General features: G+C 43.0%; 1 protein-coding gene across 4 annotated transcripts in view; it reads left to right on the top strand.

Annotated features, from left to right (window-relative positions):
• The first annotated feature begins 205 nt into the window (after positions 1-205).
• The window catches only part of SNAP25 (synaptosome associated protein 25), an 89,306-nt gene continuing 61,938 nt past the window's right edge, over positions 206-27,573 (top strand). The window contains exon 1 of one of the 4 annotated variants that reach the window (XM_003810564.5): positions 206-1,001. The gene's annotated coding sequence lies outside the window, so the exon portion shown is untranslated. Of the gene's footprint in view, positions 1,238-27,573 lie in introns of all 4 variants that reach the window. The other 3 variants (XM_003810563.5, XM_063601098.1, XM_057300829.2) reach the window with 3 other exon arrangements.

The following is a 27,573-nucleotide window of genomic DNA, read 5'->3' on the forward strand; positions in this document are numbered from 1 at the left end:
CCCAGCACCGACTGCAAATTCCACCGAAAGCAGAGTCATCCGTTTTTGCCCTCGGCAAACAACTCAACTTCAAGCCTCGAGCCCTTGCAAACCCACGCTGGCTGGGCTAACTCCGCTTCCCTTCTCCTTCCCCCGACTCCTGCAACAGCTCAGAGAGCCTGGCTCTGACGTAGTTCAAAATAACGTGCGCCAGCCTCGCTGCCCGGCTGACCACAGCAACGAGAGCCACAAGCCCTCGACGCTGCTCCGATAACATGAAGCAATCACTCATAAAAATAGCAACCCACGTAGCCTGGCCATATATGGAGCTGGCGAGGGTGGACGGGGATGCCCCTCCGGACCCTCTTCGGAGAAACCAAATCGCCGCTGAAATTTCCCCCACCCCTCCCATCACTACCTTTTACCCCTCCTCTGCCTTCCCCTCTCCTTAGATGACTCAACCACAGATTCCACTGAAAGGGGGTGGGGGTGGGGGGGAATATATACACACACACACAAATTATACATATATTATACATGTATTATAAAATATACACACACATACATATATACATACACACACATATACACATATGTACACACACACGCACACACACCAAAGAACATCAGGAATGCAGTTGCGGGATGAACGCGTTTGCCCAAGACCGAGTGTTAAAATGGAGTCATAAGAGTCTCCCCGTGCGGGTGTTTATAGAAGGTGAAAACACGCAGGTTTGCAGGGCAGCGCACTGGGAACCGAGTCAAGCGCGCCGCAGCCCGGGCCCCGCCCCCGCCCCCGCCGTGCCCCGCCCCCACTTCCTCCCGCCCCTCGCCGGGCGGCTATTAAAAGCTGCTGACGTCAAAACGGACGGCCATCTTTGATGAGGGCAGAGCTCACGTTGCATTGAAGACGAAACCTCGGGGAGGTCAGGCGCTGTCTTTCCTTCCCTCCCTGCTCGGCGGCTCCACCACAGTTGCAACCTGCAGAGGCCCGGAGAACACAACCCTCCCAAGAAGCCCAGGTAAGAACCCCCCTCCCCAGGTCGTGGCTCTGGCTCGGGATGGCTGCATACCCAGAAGGGACAGCAGCTGGGCAGTCCGAGTGGGCTTGGGTAAATACAAGTATTGGTGCACTTAGGGTGCGGTATTTCGTGTGTGCACGTCTGGTGGGGGCTTTATAAAGTGTTTTCGAGGTGAGCTGCTGGGGAAAAGGGAAACGGGAGCCCTGCAAATGGAGCGACGGGGAGGAAGAGCGAGGGTACGTACCGAATAATAACTTACTCTTTTGAAACAGTAGTGGGACCCCCTCTTTCTTCCATTTTGCGATGCAGTTTTCAGAGATATTTAGGCTGTTGGGTTTTCCTCCCCTGTCGTTCTAACCCTATTATTATGACTGTTGTCGTTAGGGTGCTATTATCCAGGGAAGAATTAAGGGGGAGACAGGGTGTGGGTGCTGGGGAGGCGAAAGGAGAAAGGGGGAGTTCCCGCCCCGGGCAAGCTGAGCTGCTGCAGCGACAGCAGCCTTCATGCCCCGCGGACTTGATTTATGCCGCCTGCTCCACGTCAACTGCAGGCTGGCGGGAGGCGGGCGGGTCGTGCCGGGTGGGAGGGCTCTGCGGAGGGCTGGCGCGGGTGGGCTGGCTTCGGGGACTGCGGCGGCCCGCGCTCAGCACCCTGGATAGCAACGCCGAGGGCTCGCGCGGGCGCCCTCGACCTTTCAGCACCGAGGACAGCGGTCCGGCCGCAGCGCCTCATCTGCCTGCGGCAGAAATGCCTGGCCGGGGCTGGATGTGCCAGGGCTGGAGACCAAATTGTCTCCCTGAGACCCCGGTCTTACGGAGACCCTTAATAGAGGAGCCATAGTAGGTTAAAAGAAAACAAGAAAGAAATAAATCTTCCTCACAGAGACTCCTTTGCAGATAATTTCCTTTTCCCCTCCTCACCTCCTGCATAGCTTCAACAAAATAGTTTACTTGTGGAAATCTTCTGTGTTGCCCTCTGACCCTTATTTTACGTAGAAAATAAATACTTTTTTTAAAAAAAATATGGATTTATCCTCCAGCAGGGTATCAAGGTTTTTGTTTGGTTTTGTTTTTTAACACAGAGTAGATCTGTCCACAGATCTTGGGTGAGCATAAGTACTGTATATATGAAGAAGCCAATGCTATCTGTTTATAGGGATGATACATCTCTCTCTATGTTTCCATTTGATAAAAATGTGAGATTAGCTGAACTAAGCAGAATCAACTTTAAGAATGAATCACTCTTCCTTTTCCTTCTTCCCCCATCCTTGCAATCAGGCATGAATACAAGCATTCATCCACAAAAACACATATCTGAGAAATTGTACTGGTCCTGTACTGAATAGATTTAACCTCTTTGGCCACAGTTTCAGAGTTACTGGAAGTATTTGCTATCAGCACTGGTTATCGCAGGCTGATAGCTTGAGATTTTGACAATATTAAGACTGGCCTTCCTCAGGAGAATCCAAGTGTGTCCTTCAGGGTAATGCAGGTAAAGAACCATGGTGTTAAACTAGAACTTAACTCTGACCTAAAGGTCTACTGCAATTTCTCTTATGGCACTGTGGGATTTTGCTGAGGTGGTGATAACTTCTTTAACCATTTTCTACTCTGAGGCTTGGAGCATCTGAGAGAGCAAAAGTCATCAGGGGTATTTCTCTCTGTTTGATGTAGATAAAACTGGCATAAAAATGACCAGAGTCAAAATTATGCCATTTGAGTCATTAGCAAAAAAGAGTAACAGCGTCATATGTAATAATCTATACAATGCATTAAAGAAACGCTATCATGATCCCCTTAAAAGACCCCAAATGAGAACTTGGATTGTGTTTAGATAGTCATACCTCCTATCATCTGTATGCTACAGATACTAAAATTCCCTGTCCATATACAGAAGGTAATTTCATTCGCTGCTATTTAATTATTTCCTAGTGTTTTTTCTTTTTATAGATGACCATGTGTTTCCATGTATGTATATGTTGATCTGTTATTTTGCATAGATGTAAAATTATTTGGGTGGACATTTATATATGAGTATGTAAACGTATAAAAGAAGTTTATAACTTTGCAATCTGCAGACAAAAATAAACAACTGTGTTTTAGTAGTGGAGGAGAGAAAATATGGGCAGGAATCTTTAAAAATGCTTTAACTTCATGCTGCATGTCCAGACAGCTGTCTGCGTAGTTGCGTCAAATGAAAAGCCTAATGCTGCCGGAATTACGTGCTTGGACATTAGTAATTACTGCTGGGTTTGTTTGCTAGTCGAAGACTGGGGAGGAGCGGGGGAAGTAGAGGACCGCAGTGAAGATGGCAAAGGGCACAGAGCTGAGAGGAAGAAGCAACGTGCACAATTAGAAAGCTAATTTTAGAATAGCTTACTGAGAAATTTAAAAAATATATCATTGAACCATGAATTTAACATTTATATCATTGACAAGCTTCCAGGGAAAAAAATTGAGAAATTTCCTATTTTAAGTTAGAATTTTTAAAATCCAGGGCAATGCGGTGAGAAGAGGCAGGAGCAGATGGACATAGGATGAGCCAGGAGTCATTCACACAGACCCTCTGATGCCTGTTTGTTCATCGGCATTTACTGCATTACCACCTCAGTGTTCAAATTACAGAACAATTTACAATCCTCTTAACCTCTTCATGGCAAAATCTCCCAAGAATTCACAATTTTATTTTTACTTTGTTAAACACGCACAACCACACATGCACAAACACAATGCAAACTACCCCTTAATTAGCTTGTCTAAAGATATTCCTAAGCTCTAAATGTTAACCCTTGAGTGAGGGTTATCAGCTGAAAGACATGTTTCTGCCAGTGACACCTAGAAGCTGCGTAAGCAGTCAGCCTTCAGCATAACACGTAGGTTTTGACGATTAGTAGAAATGAGAAAAATAATCTGAGAAAGAGGTTGAGAGAGGAGACATGAAGGAGAAAAATAGAAAATATGCTTTTTAGATAATTCACTATGAATAAACAATGTTTCTCACATTATGGGACTGCTTTACAATTCTATAAAAGAAGGAAAAATCTATGTTTTAAGCCTCAGCGCTGGATACTTTCTGCAATGTCATCCCTTGTCAGCAAGGACCAACCTGATAGGAAGATACTGATCAATCGGTATTCACCGGATACAGAAATGAATCCCATGGGAGATATAAAATTTCATGGTTTTGTCTTGACCTCAATAAGTTTAGCATCTAGCAATCTTAATAAAAGCAATAAACAATAAGTTAATAAATAAAACCAGAATTAAATGCAATAAAACATTAGAAGACAAATTTTGAGGACATATGTGATTAATTTCCAAGTGAATGTAACCAACAATAAGTAACATAAAATCAGGAGGGCGATATCGCAGTGGACTGGAACAATCTGAGAGAAGAGGCAGGCCTTGAGATGGCTTTTGGAGGTTGCAGAGAGGTGGGAGAGTTCTGTTAAGCTGAAGTCACAACATATGCAGAATATCAAGTTAGGCAAGCCCACTCTACAGTTAGCAAACCCTGAAAATGCCCATTGATTTGGGTGGAGTGGGAAGCTTGGAGGGAATAGGCTAGGATGCAGAGTTGGAGCCTTCTGTGGAAGGCTTTGAATGTCAAGCTGAGAATTTGGTACTTTATCCTCTAAAGTTGATTTCTGAGCAGAAGCTGATATAACAAAGTAACCAGGTCTTTTTAATATCCAGAAATTACTATTGACAGAGTGGATTTAATTTGCATTCTTCCAGAAGTAGAGGGGAGCAAATTGGTATCATAAGAGACGGTTAATGAAAAAAAATCAGTCCTTACTGAAGCATCTTTTAAGACTACTTTTCAGGATACGTATACCTACATAGACATATAATTCCTGCTTGGAAGTTAATTGCAAGTTTCAATTTTCCATTATTGACTAAACGAAATTATGCAAGTTGAGCACTTGCCAGGCAGACTGAAAAGAAGGTCAAGAATCTGGTGATGAGACACCCCAGAAGGTCCCAGAAGGTGCACTTGAATAACAAACATGGTGCTGAACACTCTCTTGCCCTCTGTGAATATTCAGCATTGTCAAGTGCACTGACTGGAGGAATGAAAAAAGTTGTCAGTTCTTCTGAGCATGTTTTGAGCAGCATGACATATAGGACCAGCCCCAAGTGGCTAAAAATGGGAGGAAAAAGATGGAATGGTAGAATTTTGAAAAACTGGGGTGGGTAGTACATCAGATTTCTTTCCCTGCCTATTTTGCTGACTCTTGCTAGTTACCCTCACTTCAGGGCTACCTCGAGGTCTGGATTACACCCATTTCCTTTCTAACCTTGTGGTTACTACTCTCACAGAAGAGCTTCAAAATTCCAAATGCTGACAGAATTGCTAAGCCAAAATAGTCAGTGGGTTCATGTAGAGGAAGAAATGGCAACGGTAGATACAGATTTTACTGCCATTTCATTTCTGGCTATAAGGTATCAAGAGACTATCCTCATCTATTCTTCACTAAAACACTGGCAGTAGAGACACCACAGGATAACATTTTCATATCCAAGCTGACTACCTAGGGGAAACTTAGAGGTAGTGACATTTGATGCTTTAGGAGGTCAGGTTGGTGGTTATTAAACTGAGTCCAGGGGCTACACAAGCATCAAGTAAGGTGAAGGAAGGAGATATGACATAGCACTGAGGAAGTAGGACATGATGAGGGGACAAAAAGTTAAAAAAAAAAGTCTTACAAGAGGAAAAAGACTTCATAGAAATTTCTAGAGAACCCCAGCTACACTGTGAACTCCTCAGAATTGCTATTATTGCCTTAACAATAATACCTACTCTTTCTACATAATTTTCTTCACAAGGCTCTCAAGCACTTCACCCAATATGAAAGTCCAAGGAATTTCTGATTTCTAAATAAATAGTGCAACCCACAGACACATATGTTCAGATATAGTATTAGATCACATTTAGTAAGACATAAATTGATTTAGAATGACAGAGATACCCAAATCAGTGATTAATCAGAATGGGCTTATGGGGAAGAATGTGACACTCATTCTAAAAGTGTTTACCTATACTGGCTCACTGTATCCTCCTAACAACCTTGTGGTCAGATTACTATTATTATTTCCATTTCGCAGATGAAATAACTGATGCACAGCAAGGGTAAGTAACTTGTCGCAGAGCAGAGCCAGGACTTAAATGTAATCAGTCTGACTCCAGAGATTAAGCTATGAAGTGTATTTTATGCTACCTCTTGCATCATCCATATTTTTCATATTGGCCAAATAAGGCATAGAGAATGTACATGTCTCTCTTTTTTTTTTTTTTTTTTTTTTTTTGCAGTCTTTTCCTCCTCACTTGGGTAGCAAGGCCTGAAGGTAAGGATGCTGGTCAGAGCCAGGAGACCCAGCTCTAGCCCTGAAACAACTGCTTGTAATTTCCTGTTTGGAATTACACAGTCTTTAAATTAGTCAGTGCACCACTGTTGAACTTGGTTTCTTTACTGGCAGAATGATAGAAGTGGACTAATGATGTCCAATATCCCTACCATTCAAAAATCAATGAAATCAGTGCTGAAAACCCCAGGCAATGAGTCCTGGCCTAGTGACCGATGGCCTCAGCTGGCATCATCTTAATAATGCTTCAGTAACTGATCTGGACCCAATTGGAAGATTAATTACATTCATCGCCTCCCTCATCCCAATCCTTATTTTTTTCCCCCTCAGAATTGCTTGCCTTCATCTTTCTGAAGCCTTCTCAGAGTTAAGAAATCCTGTCTTCTTCCTCAAAGCCCTATTCTGAGTCATCACTGCTTTGGGTATCTCCTGTCCTTCTCAATCAGATTTGTAGCTATCTAGCACATACTGTCTCCTACAACCTGCCTAAACTTTGTATAAATTTCTTTCTAGACCTCTTTTTGATCATCTCGTGTGTCTGACTTAGCAATATATTAGCTGCAGTTCCCTCACTCATCCTCTTACTTCTTCTGCCGCTTAGCAAAGAGGAAACAGAAGCTTTTATAGAAGCTGTGAGCTGTAAAGTACTTTAAAAGTAACATTCCTGTGTGACCTGAATCTCATGATACTGATAGCCAGCTCAAAAACTAATCACATTGGGAGGATGTGGGGTAAAATGACATTACAGGAAAGCTTTAAAAACACAGGACAAGGAGAGAAGGAAGCTTTAAAGCCTATGAGGTCAGAGGTCAGCAGTTGGTGGTACAATGTTGATTAATTAAATTCATAGTCACACATCAAATAAATTCACATGTCCTGGAGGGGGAAAAGAAAAAAACATATTCGCCTTGTCACAACCTACTGCAGATTTCAATGTCTTTCCACCAAGGTAAAACATGGTATCACAAGAGGAAATCCTAACTGATTTTCTTATTGTTGACTACAGAGGTCAACCTCAGCAGTGACTGACTTACTGGTAAGAACAAATCTGTATCCCTAAAAAGAGATGGGGGGAAATCCTATTTAAGGATTAGCATTTCCTTCTAAATGCTTAACAATGATTCCAGAGAAATTCAGTCAAATGATGCCTGCTCCCGAATGATGCTGAATAACAGCTGTACTGGGCTTATGGCTTGCTTTCTTTGGTTGTGGAAAAATATATTTCATCCTCTTCTTTGCTGTTGTTGATATGGTTCATATTACTCAAAGATGTCTAATTCTCATGTCTTAAATTGAGACTGTTGGCACTTTCTGCTGACTCACTGTGTCTTAATCTTCCAAGGTGGTCCATTTTTACTTAAAGAAAAAGGTTATTTTCCTCCAAAGTGGCAGGTTCTACAAAATGACCATCTGGTCCCAGCTTCCCCATCACTTCCTTTATTCAAATGACACTAGTCACAGATCTTGAACTTGAGAGATGACTTTCCATGCCTGTAACCTTGAATCAGTGGTTTCTGTCCTTTACTGATAACAGCAAGTAAAAAAATGAAAGTCTCTTAGGTGCCCCCCTGAGGCCAGAGTTCAGCCCTACACTCCTGCCTCATTCCTTTTTCAGAGAATTTTCTCAGTTGAGCTCTGAAAATCCTGCAAGTTGGACAGAGTTCCCTTTCCATGAAGAGTCTCAGACCAAGTTGTTGATCTCCTTTATTTATGTTCATCTTTGGTACAGTTTCAAAGAATAATAACTGGCAAATTCCAAAACAGTGAATTTCTTAAATTTCCCTGCAGTTATTCCGAAGTTGGTCTGGCAGCTAGGTATAGGTAAATCACACTGTGACTTCTCTATCAATAAACAGAAAATGCGCAGAAATAAATGCCAGAAAGCCTGCTAGGAAGAACACTGGCAAACTATTTCAATACGCATTAGCCTTGTTGAGTGAATTTTTTTATTTTAATGGGAAAGTCCATTCCTAATTTATGCCAGAGAAATTGCTGAATGTATCTACTTTTTCCAATTCCATGATCACTGCCCATGTATTCCTTCATCATAAATCAGCTGCTATTATGGCATTCTTCATTAATTAATCCATTGAACAAATATTTATTGAACACCTGCCATGTACCAGGAAAACATACACTGGTTCCTAAAGTCAGAGCTGTAAATAAAATCATCATGTTTCTGCCCTCCATGTGTTATGCTAGGTGTCCCCTCTTGAGGTGTCATTATTTTAAAAGGCATGTTTCAATGGGATGCCTTTTAGAATCTAAGACATTAACTCAATGTAGAAAAGAGCTATGGCTCTCTAATCAAAATATACAATCTATTGAAGGTTTCTACTGAGCTGTCAGTATCTACAGAGAGATTGCTATATCATAAACAAATACATATTAAGAACCAGCCTCAGCCATCACCGAACTCAGTAAATATCTAAGGTATGTCTTTGTGTGAACTTGTCTCTATTTACATGGCAATCAACTAGGATGTCACTAAAATGTCCCTTAAATACATGACTATATTCCAGTATCCCAATCTGTTGGGATCTCTCCCTGTAGAGACCACTTTCTGCCGCTCATGGGAGGAAGGGGTCAAGCTTTAAGAAACATGGTACCTCCTGGGCCAGAAATCCTATTCCCAACTCCAAAACTCATGGAGCAATGCAAGAATAGGTTGACTAAGAAAGGATCCTTTGGATGAGAGTACTTCCCAATCCAATCCACTTTCCTTCTCTGAAAACTTCCTATCATTAAACAAAGTTCAGTGATTCAGGATCAAGTAGAATTATGTAGTGATTCTGGATCAAGTAGAATTATGTCTTAATTCCCCAAACTCCTACTTCTAGAAATTCACCTCTTACCAATGAGCAATGCCCCTATCTCCCTTGTAAGATTGATCACACTGCTTTGTAGTTACCTACTTATGTATTTCTCTTTCTTAATAGACTTTGGAAGTCTTTGAGAGCAAGGGTAATATCTTAGCTTTCTTTGAATCTTCAGTACCTATAACAGTGCCTGTCACACCCATGTATGCAGGAAATAAGTGAGCGAATGGGGATACCAGCTACCCCTTTGCAGAGAAAAGAATTCTACCACTGTAAGTAATCCTGCTTTTTATTGATCAAATGTTATGATCAGAATAACTCAGGAATTGTTGTGTACCCTTGCACATAGATTCATCCTAAATATTGGAATAAAATTATGTCCCAAGGAATTACTTAGGTTTACCCTAACTAGCTGTCAAACTATGGCAAATGGTATAATATTCTAATCTGTTGTTTTATCACTTATGAGTCAGGAGTTAAAATGCTAACGAAGGATCAAAGGATTCTCAATAAAGGCATTGCTAAAATCAGGTTTATATTCAGAGATTAAAAGCCATTCACTAAGAGCAATTTAAGTCAGTTTCACATTTAAAGTCAAGCAGTTTAGCTTATATGAATTATAAGTTTAAATGTTTTACTGTTCACTAGGATGAAAAGGATATTTCATACATCCATTTGAGACATATATTACATTCACCAGTGGGGTAGATTTATGGCTTTAGCCAACTCGTGTTTTCAGGGTCACATATTTGCTGCTGCGCTATTAGAATTGGCATGGTGGACACAAGTTTTTCATGTCAATTCCGCTTCCTTAAAAGTGTCCTTCAGAGACACCAGTCTCTGGGCTTTTCCTCTCAAATAGTCAGTGTCCTCTTGCCTGGGAGAGAATCATAAGCCTGGGCATGATTTGGTAAATAAGTCCCATTTGTCCTTAGAAAAAAACCTTCACCAATTGAGCATTGAATTTTGCATATCTTTTTTCCCCATTCCTTCTCATGAAAACACGGGTTACTCTGCATCCAACTTTCTCCAGAGAAGACTGAAGATACTACCACTTAATGACCACAAGGAAAAAAGTAACTAACTTCCTAAATGTCTACTGTGTGCTGCACTGGGCACTTGATGTATGTTGTTTCATTTAATTTCCATGGCAGCCTTAAAAGAGTTCGGAACACTTGTCTCTGACTGCAAAGTCCATGGTTTTCCCCAACACCCCATAAATTATCCCATGAGTTGCACAAAATACATTGAGATCCTCTAACAGAAAGCACACTGCTGATACATAGAACATGAGTCAGCCAAATCTAAAAAGCTGAGTCCTCCAAGCTAAATAGCCAGGTGAGATATGGTGGTGTAAGTGACCAGAGAAACTATGTGTCCAAACAAGTTCATGGAGCAATGGGTGGAGAGTCAGCTGGCTGCATGCCAGCTCTGCCACTTCAATTGTATAACCCTGAACAATTTACCTAATCTGAACTGAGCCTCACTTTTATTTACATCTGCAAAAGGAGAGCAATTGCTGCCATGCATATATGTCAAGTGGTTGTCGTGAGACCTAAAGGAGCTAATGCTTGTGAAGTAATTACCTCCACCACTCTGAGAAAGAGGAAGGGACTGTTGTTATGTTCAGTTACCTGCTATTTGCCATACCAGATTTCCAGGGTTCTTTATTATAGGTTACATGAAGGCCATATGCTTCTTTTCCTCTTTATTGTTTTGTTTGCTTAAAGAAACAAGTCTTGGTATCACATATTTTTTAGCTTGATCAGCATGCATAATAAAATGGGGAAATCTGTCAACAGCCTTTGATTTTTCTATTTGGGGAAAGATTTTTAAATACCTTTGATTAGCATCTCTGCTTTGGGAATGACCTCATGTTTCTCAGGGTAATGTTTAGATACCTGAAGAGGCCCAGTTGTTATTTAAACACTGGTCCCCTCTTCCTTAACATCTTGTATTTTAAAGATGCTTGAGGAGTTAAAAGAGATGATATGCAATATGTCCTGCTATTCTTTAGCTTTTGAAAAAGAAATTTTCTGTAAGCTATTTAGTGAACCACTACTGAAGCTACATCTGTTGGCTTCATTTTATATTCAGCTTTGTGTTAAGGATTTTTGTTGGGGGCGGGGATAGGTTTCTTATTAAATATTGTGTGTGCACATGTGTTTTTGTACGTGCACACAATACACAAGCAGAGAGATGCAAACCCAGACTCTTTCTTGGAGCCAGCCTTGAATACAAAATTCCTACATGCATCATCTCATTGTCAAAACCTTTAGTTTTATTCATAAACCAATAAATATAAAACCTGCACAAGCAAGTTACAAGAATAGCAGAATCTATGCTCCTAAGCTACATTCACAGAATGATTTTTCTTTAAAGTTGGAAAAGGCTTCCAAAACAACCCTATATAAAGCAATGACTTCAAATTCTGCTTTGGGGAGAAACTCTACAGACAGGAGAGCTTGCTGGGGAAAGATTTTGAAAGTCACACTATTTTTTGAGCATCTACTATGTGGTAGATATTATGTTAGGCTATCGTTGCTTGTTTTGTATTTATTTTCTACAGCAACCTTCTGAGTGGCAGGTTATACTTCACACTTGACTAAGAGACAATACTGTTTAATCAAGGTCTTACAATGGATTCTAAGGTACTGATCACAACTCTTCCCCCGACAAACCAGTTCATACATAAAAAGGGGTTAGTAATTAAAATACTAGGCATTTTGTTAAGCAGAATTTGGGGGAAAAAAGAAGAAGAAAAGAAAAGATTACAACCAGCAACCAGAGTCAGATTATCAGACTTCCTTACTCCTTTCTAGTTCTACTCCAAGATTAGACATTGGGACCTACCAAAGGAGAAGGAGCTGCAGAAATGTGTGTAGTCAGACAGGATAGCTAGAGAACCAAAGGCCCTTCTCTCCTTTTCCCACCCATTCCCCCAAGTGACAGAACCTGCTTCCAGAAACTTGCAATCTGGGGGAGCAGAAAATGCAAGCTTGCTATAGGCAGGCAGATCTCAGAGAAAAAGCCAAGGAGGAGAACTGAGTTATACTTGCTCACTGCTTATTTCCCATCTCACAGAATACTTTAGTTGGGGGTGGGAGGGACAAGTAAAGGAAGGGGTGGAGGGAATATCATCCCAACACTCATCTTCCCAAAGAACGGAGAGTCCCATTTTGTGGGACAAAGTAGGAATTGATGAGTCTTTGAGAGGGGGAAAATGGTTCCTTCTTCTACACAGTTAATAAGAGAGAGAACTTGAGTTTGAATTTAAGATCTCAAGTGCAATGACCTACAATCAATGATTCATTACTCTAGGACACTTGTTCTCAAACTATGGTGTATAGCAGCATCAGCATCACCCAGGATTTTGTTTGAAATGCAATTCCCAGGCCCCACCCAGACCTACTGAATCTGAAACTCTAGGGTGAGACCCAGTAACCTCTGTTTTAATCATCTCCAGGTGATTCTGATGCATGCTCAAGTTTGAGAACCACTGCCCTGGAGATCTTAGTTGTTCCTTCAAACTTTCACATCTGTCTCAAACTGAGCCTGTTGAGGATGAGGTGTTTTCACTGTTCTCAACCTTTCAAAAGTTGTGACTGGGTACTTAGCAAGAGAAGAGCTGTCCTGGACCATTGGATAGAAATCTCCACTTACCCTCTGATTTAGTAATGAAGATGCTATTTTTCATCCAAGTGAGTTTGAAGGATGGGGAAGGTGAGCATTCACAGAGTGAGGACAAGTGTGTGGGGTGGGGGCCAACTGGCTCCTTTATTGTGCTTTGTTTTCTTCAACAATGGCCCAATCCCAGCCCCCAGAATCTTGTCTCCAAAGCTTAAAATCTCATCAAATAATAGGACATCTCCTTTCCTCCTTCTGCAGTCCCAGCCCGTAGCCTCTGAAGGATACCAAATAGGAAAAAGTGTCCCTAGTGCAAAGGATAAAGGAGTTTCTATCACTCCTCCTCTGTGTCACCCCCCACACTTCCTGCCCCCATCCCTCAGCAATGAGCTACCACAGATGCAGAGAGTCATCCTGGCCTTTTCTACTCATCCCCTGCAATGTCTTGTTTCTGCCCTGGATTAAAATACCAATTGCCCTTGGGAAAAGGATCCTGATGTCTTACATTGCCCTTTTTCTCCTGTCCTCCTCTTGCTTAGAATCACGGGTTCAGAGCACCTGCTGAGATTTTTAAATTGTATTTTCAAAAACATTGCAGATGACCAGGCCCAGAGATAAATTTCACACCAAGGTCACAGGGTGAGCACTGCAGCCAAGGCTCCTGACTCAAGCTTCAGCTCTTCTTCCACTGCCCTTTACTGCCTTACCACATCTGCCTCCATCTCTTCCAAATTTTCTCTCTGGTGCAGGTCCAATCTCCTGGAGTTTCCAGATCCCCAATCAGGAATTCTCTCAGTCTGTTGTTACACTCAGAGGTCTTGGCCTCAAATGGTGTCCCAAACTCTACAAAACAGGGTAGGAACATTCTCATAACCCTGAGCTATCAGGCAGAGCTTCCTCCAAAATTTGGATGTACAGATTGTACCCAAACCCAAAATGTTTCATAATCTGAAACTTTTTGAGCACCAATATGACCCTCAAAAGAAATGCCTGTTAGAGCATTTCAGATTTCAGATTTTCAGATTTGGGATGCTCAACTGGTAAACATAATGCAAATATTACAAAATCTAAAAATATCTGAAATGGAAAACACTTCTGGTCTCAAGTATTTTGGATAAGGGATAGTCAACCTATACTGCTTACATCTCTTTGGATTTTTCATATTATAGAAACCCAGCTATAAGTGGTTTTGGCAACAATTGAGATTTATTGGCTTAAACAATCTAAATAAATGTTGAGCAGTCAAGCCATAGGAAAAGCAGAGACGTAGCTGGAATTCAGGAACAACTCAAGCCCAGTGTGCAAACATTACCAAAGCTCTCTCTTTCTCAGCCTCCTGTCCCTGATTCTTTCTGTACATTGATTCCACTTTCTCTTGTTGAAAAACACTTCCTCCCTCCCCATACCAGAAACATACACATGCGATTTGTACTCTCTGGACTTCCACTATGGAAAAGGAACTGACAATTGTTGTCTGTATCCTCGATTCAAAAATACCAAGGAAGATCTCTGATTGGCATAGCTTGGGCCAAGTGCTCAATCAATTGTGGGTGTGGAGTGGCATGGAGGAATGTGATTTCCATGCTGGAACCACACAGTTCAGTTGGGAAGAACAAGTTTCAAAGCAGACACAGTAAGCCATCTTTCCTTATTTTCTCCAAAAGGTTGGGTTGGATAGCAAACCACAGGTAAAATCTCTGCTGCTTTGGAAGAACAAACTACTCACCTCTGAGAACATTAAGGAGACTTCACAGAAGTGAGGAAGGATGTTTCTTTCACCTTTCTGTGCTCACACTAGCCTGGTTCTGCAGGATGTTCCCTCCATGTTACAATTCATTCGCCAAATATAGATTGTGCCCCCACCATAGACTAGGCACAGTTCTAAGCAATGGTAATAAGCAGAGAACAAAGTAGATGAAGTCCTGTTCTCATAGAGCTTACCTTCTAGTAGAGAAAGACAATGCTATGAGTTAAAGAATGCAGGATAGAGACATAGAGTGATATACCCCAAGGAGGTAAAATGATGATTTAGAAAGAGCTATGAGAGAATGCATCTCTGAGAGGCAGCATTTAAGCAGAGACCAAATCATCTGTGGGCTCCATGATTTTTATGCCCCCTTCCCACTATAACATCAGCAGAACTGCAGCACTTGATCCCTTTATTTTTCAACAATAAAAATAAACTTAACCTTGATCTGAATCATATAGATCTGCTTTCCCATCATTTTCTCATTTGTCTCCCCGATTTCATGACCAGGCACACTTACAGCTCAAGGATACAGTGAGAGAAAAGAACTTCATAAAATCCAAACAGTAACACAGTGGCTGAAAATAAGGGATAACTGGTCCTCTGGTTCACGTCTTTCCTCCTCTGGCTCATTTTGCCTCCTATCATGACCATATTATGTGCACAGATATATGGATGAGCTGGGGCACCTATGGCCTGTGTGGGCTAAAGGGCTCAAAGATTAGAGCCAAACCAAAGATTCTGTCACAGGATATTAAACTGGGTGGGGAATTCCCATTAAGCCTAAGATTCCTTCCAGACCTACTTAGGCCACATCCCACGTAAGCTTTATGAAAATATATGCAACCCAGAGGGAAAAGATATGAATGTGATTCCTTGACACAGCCAACCATAATATTTATCCCTGTCACAAATTTTCTTGGACACAGTGAAGGAAGGGAAAGGGAGAATCTCCTTCCTCTGCATTTACTAACCAAAACCCATCTTTCCATCAATCACAAAAAAGGCCCAGTGTAAAACTGAGTCGTCTCTGGTCCATTGAGAAGGTAAGCATTAAGGGATGGCATCTAATTGGATAATGGGATGCAGTAAGGCATACAGACCCGAGAACTAGACCCTCTTCTGCTTCTCTCTCGAGGTGGAAGAACTGGGCCCAAAGATGCTGTTAGGCTGCAAGATTGTGCCTCTGGACCAGCAAATTTAGTTTCAAGGTCACATTCTCCCTCGACTTGTTCTATTCCCTTCTTGTCCTAGTATCTCAGGCGTCTGGTTTTCCTTCCTTTTTATTTCTTTAAACTTGTTTTCAACTTTGTTTGCCTGCGTGTAGCTTTTTGTGTATTATTGAGTTGGAAATTAGTCCTCCACCTTAGGGCTTGAGACTCATATGGGTGGCTCTTTTATGTGCTTTTTCCTCCCAACTCTATTAACAATTTTGGCCCAATGGATCACAGTTGGCTTCTCAGTGAAGCAGGCAAAGTTCCCTTAATCATTTTTGAAGTTCCCCTTTTGGATATGACAGGCTGGTAACTTAAAGGAACCATGTCCTACATAGATAGACTTAAGCTTTTTCAGGTCACTTACCAAACAATTGCATTGATTTATTCTGCATCTGTTTAATGATCCTTGTTTCTTTTTTTTCAAATTGTTTCCCCACTATTATTTAATTTTTTTTTTGAACTTCATCACAGTTCTGGAAAGGAAGATGATACAGAAACCACAGCCATTTTGCAGATATGAAAGCTGGGACATAGAAATTTGACTGCCCTGGAAAAGATCACCTACTTATTTGATGACAGAGCCAGTTCAGGGATGAAGGTTAGCCAGATGTCCAGTTCCCCAATCTTGTTCTTAATCCATAAATGGAACACTAGTGCTCTATAGGCTTAATACTACCCACAAATTTATTTTATTTGGCTAGTACTGGATTTACAAAATCGTTAATCTGAAATGCCTTAAGGCAGGGTACTTCCTCTCCAATTTGCCGCAAAGCCTACCATTACTTATGCCCAAGGCATAATTTTTATTATTCTCCCAGCCCTATAGGCATTTGAAATTGCTTCCATTGCTTACAAAAGTTGTGCGATTTGTCATGGTTTTATGATCTGCCAGAATCAGAAATGGCTAGAAGTTTCTTGGGTTATTTTACCACAACTCTTTCCTATGAATGTCTTCTTGAGTTATGTCAGTATTTGGGGAAACACGATTAGACATATAAATTGCACTAAATAGACTATGGCTTTTGATCTGAGTTGAATTCAAGCAGGCTCAGATTTTTGTTTTTCCCATGGATCCCACTGGCAGTATGGTGAAGATATACTGAAGCCACTTTCAGAGTGATGCTTTTTAATGTATAAAATAAAATAACATAAAATAAAATAAAATAAATAGGGATTAGCTGGGCATGGTGATGTGCACCTGTATCCCAGCTATTTGAGAGGCCAAGGCAGAAGGATCACTTGAGCCCAAGAATTCAAGGGTTCAGTGGCCTTGAACTGGACCATGCCACTGCATTCCAGCCTGGGCAACATAGTGAGACCCTGTCTCTGCAGAAATAAAGTAAATTAGTTGGGCATGGTGGCATGCACCAGCAGTCCCAGCCACTCAGGGGACTAATGTAGGAGAATTGCTTGAGCCCACCAGTTTGAGGTTGCGGTGAGCTATGATCATGTCACTGCACTCCAGCCTGGGCAACAGAGCAAGACCTCATCTCTAAAACATAAAAATTAAAAAATAAAAATAAATACATGGGGACTATATAGGAAACCAATTTTATTGAAATACAACTATTAAAATAGTTTTAGAAAAACCACATTTGTGGTATGTGTTTTTTAATTAAAGCATTAAATAACAATATTTAGTGGTAAGTCTAATAACTACCATAATTTCAAAGTGGTAATGAGAATATCTGCTATTTTGAGATATCTGCAACAACCGTAAAATGATATGAAGACGTCAGTGTCGAGCTCTCCTGAATCCCTGTGGGTGGTGGGATGGAAGAAAACTAGTCAAGTAGAGGGAGGAGTGGATCCACATGTCATCCAGGTCCAGTGAAACTGGCTGGCCCTGAAGCAGTTATTTTTGTTGTATAACAAACCACCCCAAAACTCAGTGGTTTAAAGCAGCAACCATTTCTTATTGTGTATGTGTCTATGGGCTAATGAGTTAGTTCTTCAGTCAATTGGTAGATTGGCTGGAGCCTGCTTGGTGTGTTCACTCCCATGTCTAGTGGTTATTGCTGGCTCTTGGCTAGGGCATCAGGGGCTGGACCACATGTCTCTCATCCAACAGGCTAGCCCTAGTGTTGGCATACAGACATGGTGGGAGTTACAGAGTTTCTCAAAACAGCAAGAGAGAACAAGCCCCAATGTGCAAGCACCTTCCAAGTCTTTGTTGAGGCTACATTTGCTATTATCTCATTAACCAAAGTAAGTCACATGGCCAAGCACAGAGTTAGTGTGGAAGGGGGATTATGGATTTTGGGAGGGGAATTATGCCAACTATATTTACAAAAAATCAAGCATAGTTCCCACCAATCTTGGGAGCATAAGTCAGAGAGAGCCCCACCTCTGCCATAGATAGATGGCCTCTGCCCATCCATCCTGTGGCTACACATCTTCCACTAAGTTCCACAAACCAGGAAACTTAGACCTGGCTTATTAGTACCCTGTCCCCATAGACCTTGGAGCCCTCAAGTTTAACTTTGGATATCCTTCGTTCAAGAGGGCACCTGAATATCTAGTTGCATCTCTCCAAGGTAACTAAGGAATCATAGACCCAGGTATCTGATCAATTCAGCAGGGAAGTCAAAGGGGAAATTTTCTCCTTTGAACATTGAGGATAAGTAAACTTTTCTGGATTCAAACTGGCAGGGTGGAGCAGGAGGGGATCAGCATCTTATTGTTTTATGGTAATGTTGCTTTATCTGTAATTTCACTTGAGCCTGTCTTGGTAAAGACTATTGCATTTTAAGTTTTTTCCCTGTCTCTCCAGAAGTGCCCTCTGTTTAAGCATATTCTACTTTCTCATCTAATTACAAGAGCTACCCATAATGTTAAAAACAATTCTCTGCCAGCCCTCTGCCCAATGAGCACTTTGGTAATAGGAACACAAGGGAGGAGGCAATGGAAAAAAACTCTGAAGGCCTTTCAGCTGTGTTGCCGCATCATAGAAAACAAGCCAAGCAACTGCGTGGAAGCCTCGCAGCAGGTCCCACCAGAGCCTTCTTAGCGATTCCAGGGATTAGCAGGGCACGGCTGACTCACCCAGCTGCCTAGCCAGGCACTTCCATAGGGCATTCTGATACCTGGCTGTACATTTGCTCAACTCACTTCAGATATCAAATAGAAGACCCCTAAAGATGAGGCCCTGGGCAGAACTGTCTGTGTCAGTTCCTGCACCAGCTTCAGTTTACTGAGCCTCCAAAGGAAAATACATATATAAATAAATAAATAAATAAATAAATAAATAAATAAATAAATAAAGGCTTCTAAATTCTTTTGTTGGAATGCTGTCCTAGGTTGAGCCCTCCCAAAAGCAGATCCTTAGTGAAGGACGAGGGTGCACATATTTTATTTGGGTGGTGGTCCTAGGAAGCGCTGATGGGGGAGTGGAGAATCTAGACAGGGATTCAAAGAAAGTCAATACAGGGGGCACTCATGAGCAGTTTGCCAGCTGCTGGGGCTCAGCCCAGCCAGGGACCTCTCTCAGACAGAGTGTACAACATGCCTGGATTGCCTGACCTGAAAGGCAAGGAAGCTGGAGTATTATGCACCAACTCCCATCCTTCAGTGGCTAAGGGCTGTTCCCAGAGTGTAAACTCGCACCCAGCCCTGCAGGAGACAAATTCTACACCTCAGATTGGAGAAAATCCTAAGGCAATGAGTCTTGCCTCACTCACAGTAGAGGCACTAGCAGAAGAGGCCCTCAGAATACACAGAAAAGGCGAGTGCCAAGGGTATATGGTGGGCACCAACTGGCTGCTAGAATTTTGCAAACTGTTATCACCAGACACCCCAAGTATCACAATGGCTGTCTCCAGCTTTGGCACATTGATAGCTCGGACCTTCATTTATTCACTGGGTCCCTAGTGGGTACCATTCATTCAATATCTATGTGCCAGGTACTGAGATAAAGTTTTTTCATACATCATCACATCCAATTCTCAGGACAACATGCAGGGTATTATTAGCTTCATTTTATAGCTAAGAAAACCGAGGTACAATGAGGTTAAGTAAATTATCTTAAGTCCCTCAGCTTAAAAATAACAAAGCTGAGATTCCCATCCAGAGCCACTTTAAAGCCCAAGCTCTATCCACAGCAAGCTTCACCCCAATTAGGTGAGGAGTATTTTCTCCTGCTGAGAAAAGGCCCAGCCATGTCCAGCCCCCATACCACCATTTCTCCTGAATCCTTCTCTTCCTTTCTGGTCTTTCCTGTTCCTTTATCTCTTGTTTTCAGGCTGGCTCCATGGAATTAACTGATGTCCCTTCAGTGTTCTAGATCCTTTCTTGGGTAAGTGGGCTATCCCTCTTATCCTCCAGACCTCCTTACCCTAGGGGCTGGAATCACTGTCTGCATACTCAAGACATCTTTGAATCTCCAAGTCCTTAAACACTCTCCAACTCATACCCACCCACCCACGATCTGGTCTCGTTCCACCCACACATGGCAGGTGCTTTGGTGGATTCTACTGATTCTGGCATTCTAGTGGGGAAGGAATCATGGAACCATTTCTTTGTAGCATCTTGCAGGTTTAGGACTGATCTTACTGGTGGGTCCCAAGCAAATTGAACTGCTTGATTTGTGCATAAGCATCAGGCCACAGTGTAAGCCCTGATTTACTGTGGTTAATATTTTAAAACTAAGATAGCATGCAGCAAGGACTAAGAGAGGGAATAATTAATTCTAGCCTGGCAGTGAGGGAGTGGGAGGGAGGTGGCAGCTCCTGCAGTCTCAGGGGGGCTCCACAGTAATAAACAAAACTGTAGCTTCCAGGTGGCAAAAAATATAAGGGGAATGGATGGGTGCAGAAGGATGCTGTGCAACTCTGTTTTAGAGTCAACATATCCAACTTCATGAGGATCATACTATTATTTCAAAAAGAATATCAATAGGTTGGGCGTGGTGGCTCATGCCTGTAATTCCAGCACTTTGAGAGGCCGAGGCAGGTGGATCACATGAGGTCAGGAGTTCAAGACCAGCCTGGCCAGCATAGTGAAACTCCGTCTCTACTAAAAATAAAAAATTAGGCATGGTGGCAGGCATCTGTAATCTCAGCTACTCAGGAGGCTGAGGCAGGAGAATCACTTGAACCTGGGAGGCAGAGGTTGCGGTGAGCCGAGATCATACCACTGCACTCCAGCCTGGGCGACAGAGCAATACTCCGTTTCAAATAATAATAATAATAATATCAATAAAGCATCAATGCTGGCACCATCTCTGGTGGGGACTCAGAAGCCACTATCAGTGAGTAGCAGATTCTCTCCATCCAACACAGGCCAAAAACAAAAAATAAAGTTAGACCACAACATAATGTGACAGAGGTTGTTGATGGAAAATGCCCTGGTATAGATTAGGGAGCATAAATTTTATACACTGGTTCCAAATGGACCATTTAAATGACAAAATCTAAAGTGTTTTATAGAGAAGGAAGAGTAGGGGGCCTCGAGTCATTCAAACCTCATTTTAAATCCCATCTTAGATTCCAACTCCAGGTTCTTTTGAACCACTGAGTGTGCTGTGCCACCTCTGTGGCTTTAGACAATAGTCGAATTTCATGCACACATATATGAAATTCACATAGGTGATATTTCAGGTAATGTAAGTGCTCTGAAGACAAATAAAGTAGGAGGAACAGAGAGAACGAAGGAGATACTATATTTGGACAGAGTGGGCATTCATCTAAGACTTTTGGCTTTGGAACACAATTGAATTCTTTCTTGGCCCAAGCCTGTAGATCTTTTTAAACTACAAAGTAGACTTCATTTGGTGGCTGCAGGCAGGTGTACAAGCAGGGGAGAATTATTTCAAAAAGTCATTACAAATTTCACATGCTCCCATGCACTAACAGAGCGCTCTATGCATATGAAGTCATTTGCTATTCACTCTGCCAAATGCAGTAGATAATCTCAACATTTCCACCTACAGATGGGGAAACTGAAGTTCTAAGAAGTTACAAGGAATATGCCCGGAATATGGAATATGACCATGCTAGTCAGTGGGGTGGCCATCCCTGGAACCTGCATGACCTTGGGGCAACGCTTCTGTGCTACTCCACAATGTCCCATGAGCCCTCCCTAAGTAGAGGCGCAGAGGAGGACAAGACAGGGTAGAAGCCCCCTGATTTTGGGGAGGCAGCAGCAAGAACCTACATGGGCCTTTCTGGAACCCGGGTGTATTCATTAGCTATTGCTCTGTAACAATATTACTGCAACCCTAGTGACTTAAAGCAACACACATTTCTTATCTCGCAGTTTTTGGGAATCACAAGTCTGGGCCCAGCATGGCAGGGCTCTCTCCTTAGGGTCTCCCAAGGCTGCTGTGCAGGGGACAGCTAGGGCACATTTTCATCTGCAGCTTTCTCCACTTCCAAGCTCATTCAGGTTGTTTGTACAATTCACTTCCTTGCATCACCCTGAGGGCCCTGTTTCCTGGCTGGCTGTCATCCAGGAATCATGCTCAGTCCCTTACCACGTGACCCTCTTGGGGCAACTCACAACATGACAGCTGACTTCAAGTCCAGCAGAAGAATCTCTCTCTTCAGGAAGGGCCGGTCCTTCTTTTAAGGGCCTTCATCTGATTAAATCAGGCCCAACCCAGGCAATCTCCTTTTTTACTTATCTCAAAATCAAGTGATTGGGAGCCTTAATTATACATGCAGGATCCATTTACGTTTTCCTAATATCATAGCTAATCACAGAATGGCATCCTGTCATGCTCACAGGTGCCCCCCATGCTCAAGAGAAGGAGATGATAAAGAACTTGGGCACCAGGGCACAGAAATGCTGGGGGTCATCTCAGCATGGCACCCTGCTTGCCAGGAAAGCGTGATCCTGCTTCCTTCCGCCATTCTCCATGCCTCCCTCCAAGGCTGCAAGTGTTCCTGCCCTACAGAGAGCCTTGGTCCACATCACACAGCCAGAGGCCTTCCAAACGAACATTTCTTAGCGGCCAGGCCTCGTTCTGAACTGGGTAATTGTGATGTTTGCAGACCCATCCACCTGCCTGAGTTGGGGCCTACATGCATTGTTCTGATCATGATTGCCTCAATCTACAATCATCCCTCCAGAGGAGGCTAGGCTCGCAGAGCCCTGGAAGAGCAGGCAGGGGGCTCTGGAGCATTCAGTCTTTCAGTGTTTGCCATTAGCGACCTGGGGAGTGATGCGAATGGCTTCAATTGCTCCGTGGAGCCAGCAATCACAGCAGGCTTTGGGGGTCCCTGACATGAGCTGGAGAAAAGCCTCTACGAAGCAGCTGCCAGGGTAATGGAAATGCCCTGCTGCCTTGCTGTGCTTCCACGGAGCCGGGCAAGAGTCTAGGGCTGCGTGCCCTGCTCAAGAGAGGCCCAGTGTGAACTGCAGGGCCGACATGGGCTTTCCTGATGAAGCTGTTCTTGCGCCGAAGAGAACAGCAGAGGCCTTGGCTGGGAAGGCAGGAATCAGTATGGGAGGGCAGGGTGGGTGCAGTGGGGGAAGTGAGGGCAGCATCTGTGTTCTGTGATTCACAGGCAACCTAGCAGTGTCTCCTGAGCCTCAGAGTGCATGGGGTGGCTCCGTACCCCAGCTCCTCATCACCCTCATCATCCTCATCATCTTCATCATGCACAGTTGCAGCCCCCGGGTCCATCAATACCCCCTCCTCCCTCTTTCTGCCACTCCCCATGTATTTACCGAGCATCTATTACATGCCTAGCGCTGCTCTGGGCACTGAGAAAACAGGGGTGAACATGCCAGGCAATATTTCCTCTCGGGGTGATTAAATTTTAATGGGAAGGGGCAGACATCAGTCAGACAGATGGACAAGAAAAATATCAGATGGGGATGGTGACTAAGTAAGAGATTGAAATAGGGTGAGGTGGTCGAGAGAGACGGGTCAGGGAAGGTCTCTCCAAGGAGGAGATGTTTATGCTGAGGCCTGATGACAAGAACGGCCAATCATGAGATGGTGTGATCGGGTGTTGCAGACAGTTCATGCCAAGCCTGAGGCAGGGGCAAGGTGGGTGCTTTCAAGACACAGCAATAGGCTGATGCTGTTGGAGAGAAGCGCAGAGGAAAGTGAAGTGTTAGGAGGGAGCCAGGTTAGCCAGGGCCTGCCAGCCTGCAGAGGAGACTGGCTTTTGTTCAAAGAGCCCTGGGGAACCCTTGGAATTGTAACAGGGAGATTGATACCATCTGATTTATCTTTCTACAAGATACTCTGGATTGGAGGGTAGCAAGGAGGCGGCTGCAGCTCCAGAGTATGACTATGGGTGAAGCAACCTAACCCAGGGAGGCAGCATTCCTTACCAGGGGATCCCTACTGGACAGTAATGGCCAGCGGGTGCGCACCATGGGAGCTGCTGGAGAACCCTAACTGCTGTCTCCACAGTCTCCGCCTGGAGCAGAAGAGAAGCTGATTCTAAGTCTGTTCCTAAATGCAGCAGAATGTATACACACGTGATTCAGTGAGGAAGGATTCTCAAGTGAAACCTATGTAAGAAAGTGAGGGGGAAAGAATGGGGCGGGAGAAAGAAGCAAGCAAGGATGTGGTTGCAGCTGGAGACTAGCATCAGCTGATCCCAGAGGAGCCCTGGAGTGTGGATTGCATCACAGTTACTGCTGCCTTGACACTCGGAGTGCCAGGCTTTGGTAGCCCTGAACTGGTCAGTCATTCCAGCACAGAGTGGGGGTGTTAGAAACTCCCAGTAGGGGAGGGGGTTCCTGTGTCTCAAGGGCATGGCTCAGGAGAAGTCACAGGTATAAACTCTAAGCCATGTGAAGCCTGGCATCTGGGGAACAGGTGCACTTGCTAGTGGAAAGTAACAGGAATCTGGGCAGAGCACCTCCAGCGTCTGTTATAGTGGCCACAACTTTACCGAGAGAGGAGAGGGAGGATACAGAGGGAGGATGCCTAGACTAAGAAAGTGTCCTGCTGCAAGAAAGCACAGGACCCACATTTCTAAAAGCAAAGGAGCTAACATAGGAGGCCTGTTACAGGAGGAACCTCTCATTGCCTACAGATGCTCTCCAAATAGTCAGCTCCCAGTATGCACTTAAAATAGGGATCAATTTATGGGCATTCCATTCATCCAGCTTCCCAGGAATAAGTTCATTGCATTCTGGAAGGTTATATCTAAATATCCATTTAGCCAGCATAAAAGGAGATTAGGATTAGGTGCACTTAATCAGTACATTAGAATCTTCTACCAAAGGTATCTGATCCTGTTTCTGAGAATAAATGGAGAATAAACATGGCCTATTAGCAAGGAGTGGCTCTTCCTGTCCCCTGCTCTGTGATTGCAGAGAAGAAACCAGTAGCTAAGAAGTAGGGCCGCCTAACGGCTGCTTCTGTGATGGCCACAGCTTTGCTTAGAGGCACTGGCTTTACCGTTCAACTGTGTAGCTCTTTAGAATGTAGATCAGTGGTTTCCAGACCTTGCCTGCACATCAGAATGCCCTGGGATCTTCTAAAAATCCAGAAGCCCAGGTCGTATCCTGAACCAACTGAGTTACAATCTCTGGGAATACTTTTTAAATAAACTTTTTATTTTGGAATATTTTTAGAGTTACAGAAAAGTTGCAAGGGTGGTATACCTCTCACCCAATTTCCCCCATTGTTGAAACCTAACATTATCATGATACATCAATTACAACCAAGAAACCAACATGAGTACATTACTATTAATCAACCTCCAGACTTTACTTGGATTCCATCAGCTTTTCAATTAGTGTTTCTTTTTTGTTCCAGGACCAATCTGGGGCACCATATTGCATTTAATTGTCATGTCTCCCCTGTTTTCTTTAGTTTGTGACAGTTCCTCAGTCTTTCTTTGTTGTTCATGGCCTTGAGAGTCTTCAGGAGCATTGACAGGGATCCTGTGGAATGTCATCCAATCTGGGTTTGTCTATTGTTCTTGTAATGGAACAAGACTAGGGTTGTTAGACTCGGGTTATGGGTTTTTGGAAAGAGTACAGCTAAAGTAAAGTGGCCTACTCATCATTTCATGTCAGGGGATACAGTAGATCCATATGACATTACTGGTAATATTACGATCCGTTATTTGGTGAAGGTCATATTTGCCAGGTCTCTCCAATGTAAAGTTAGTGTTTTTCCCTTTCTCTATTCTAATCTTTGACTGAGTCTAGCTCACTGTCAAAGTATGGCATGTGTAGAGGTGGGTGGAAATCAGTCAGAAATCTATGAGACACATTTTTATGGCCACCAAACTATCTTCATCTCTTTGCCTTAGTTCCCAATCACTGTTTGCAAACTTTCTCAAATGATCTAGGACTTTGCAGACCCCTCAGTTCCCCTGGGATTGAGACAGCACTTCCTGACTGTTACCTTGGGTAAGTTATTTAGTTTTGTCTCAGCCTCAATTTCCTCCTCTGAGAAATGGGTATTGGTCAAATATCTATTTCTAGGAGTTATTGCCATGATTAAGTTAGATAATGCCTATAAGGTTTTGACTATGGTGCAAACATTCAACAAATGTTCACTATCAATCATGTTAATAGTCGTAGTAATAATTGCCTTCATTACTCTGACCTTGTGTATCTGATATCTAGGGTCACAATAATGCACCTCAGTGACATAAACCAGTAAGTTAGAACTTACATTTGGGAAAGAGAGACATATTATAAAACTAAATCCACCAGGTTTATTTATTATAAAGAAACACTTAGCACTTACTATATGCCCAGCACTGTTCAAATCATTTTTATAAATATTAACCCATTCCATCTTCATAAAAAGAATTCAAGGTAGGAACTATTATCACTGTTTTACCCATTAGGAAACTGAGGCACAGTGAGGTGAGGCAGCTTACTTAAAGGCACACAGCCAGTGAGTGGCAGAGCCAAGATTTGAATGTAGGCAGTTCGACTTCAGAGTCTACACTTGTAACCACTATACGATGCTATGTGGGATAAACAAGAAGTATAAACTGTGTGAGACTGTGTGAAAGGTGACTGGGTCTCATCAGGAGCAGGAACCCAGTGAGACATAACATCTGCTAAATCTTTTTTGTTTCTTTCTTTCTTTCTCTCTCTCTTTTTTTTTTTTTTTTTTTTTTTTGAGATGGAGTCTTGCTCTGTCACCCAGGCTGGAGTACAATGGCATGGTCTCGGTTCCCTGCAACCTCCACCTCCCGGGTTCAAGCGATTCTCCTGCCTCAGCCTCATGAGTAGCTGGGATTACAGGCACGCGCCACCAAGCCCAGGTAATTTTTGTATTTTTAGTAGAGACGGGGTTTCACCGTCTTGGTCAGGCTTGTCTCGAACTGCTGACCTCAGGTGATCCACCCACCTCGGCCTCCCAAAGTGCTGAGATTACAGGTATGAGCCACTGTGGCCGGCCATCATCTATTAAATCTTAAGCAAGCATATGCCAGACAGGAGAGAGGGGCCAGGGTCAGGAAAAGAGAGCTGAGGTGTTTGGAAAGATTGCTAAGGAACCTCCCAGTCTAGTGTGGCATCCTCTACAAAAGCCAGCTGGTATTAAGCATTCTCCCCCAAAGCCAACTAATATTAAATTTTCTTTCAGAGAAATATCTCATTCTCTCTCTCACTGTCTATATCCTGCTCTCTCAATTTCTGAATGTGCCCTTGGGAATTCAGACGGTCTTTGGTTTTAGGGAGGTTGGAGCTGGCAGGGTGTCTCTTTCAATAACTGGAACTGATCGCCGGTATAAAAGAACCTGGACCACTCAAAGCACATCCTCATGCTGTGTCTTCCACAGTTAACATCAATCCACCCTCCTTCGCTTTTAGGTCAGGAGTTTCGTAAGGCAAAGGAAGTTTCTGATTGGGAGAAC

This window comes from Pan paniscus, chromosome 21 (assembly GCF_029289425.2).
Source record: "Pan paniscus chromosome 21, NHGRI_mPanPan1-v2.0_pri, whole genome shotgun sequence".
NCBI lineage: Eukaryota > Metazoa > Chordata > Mammalia > Primates > Hominidae > Pan > Pan paniscus.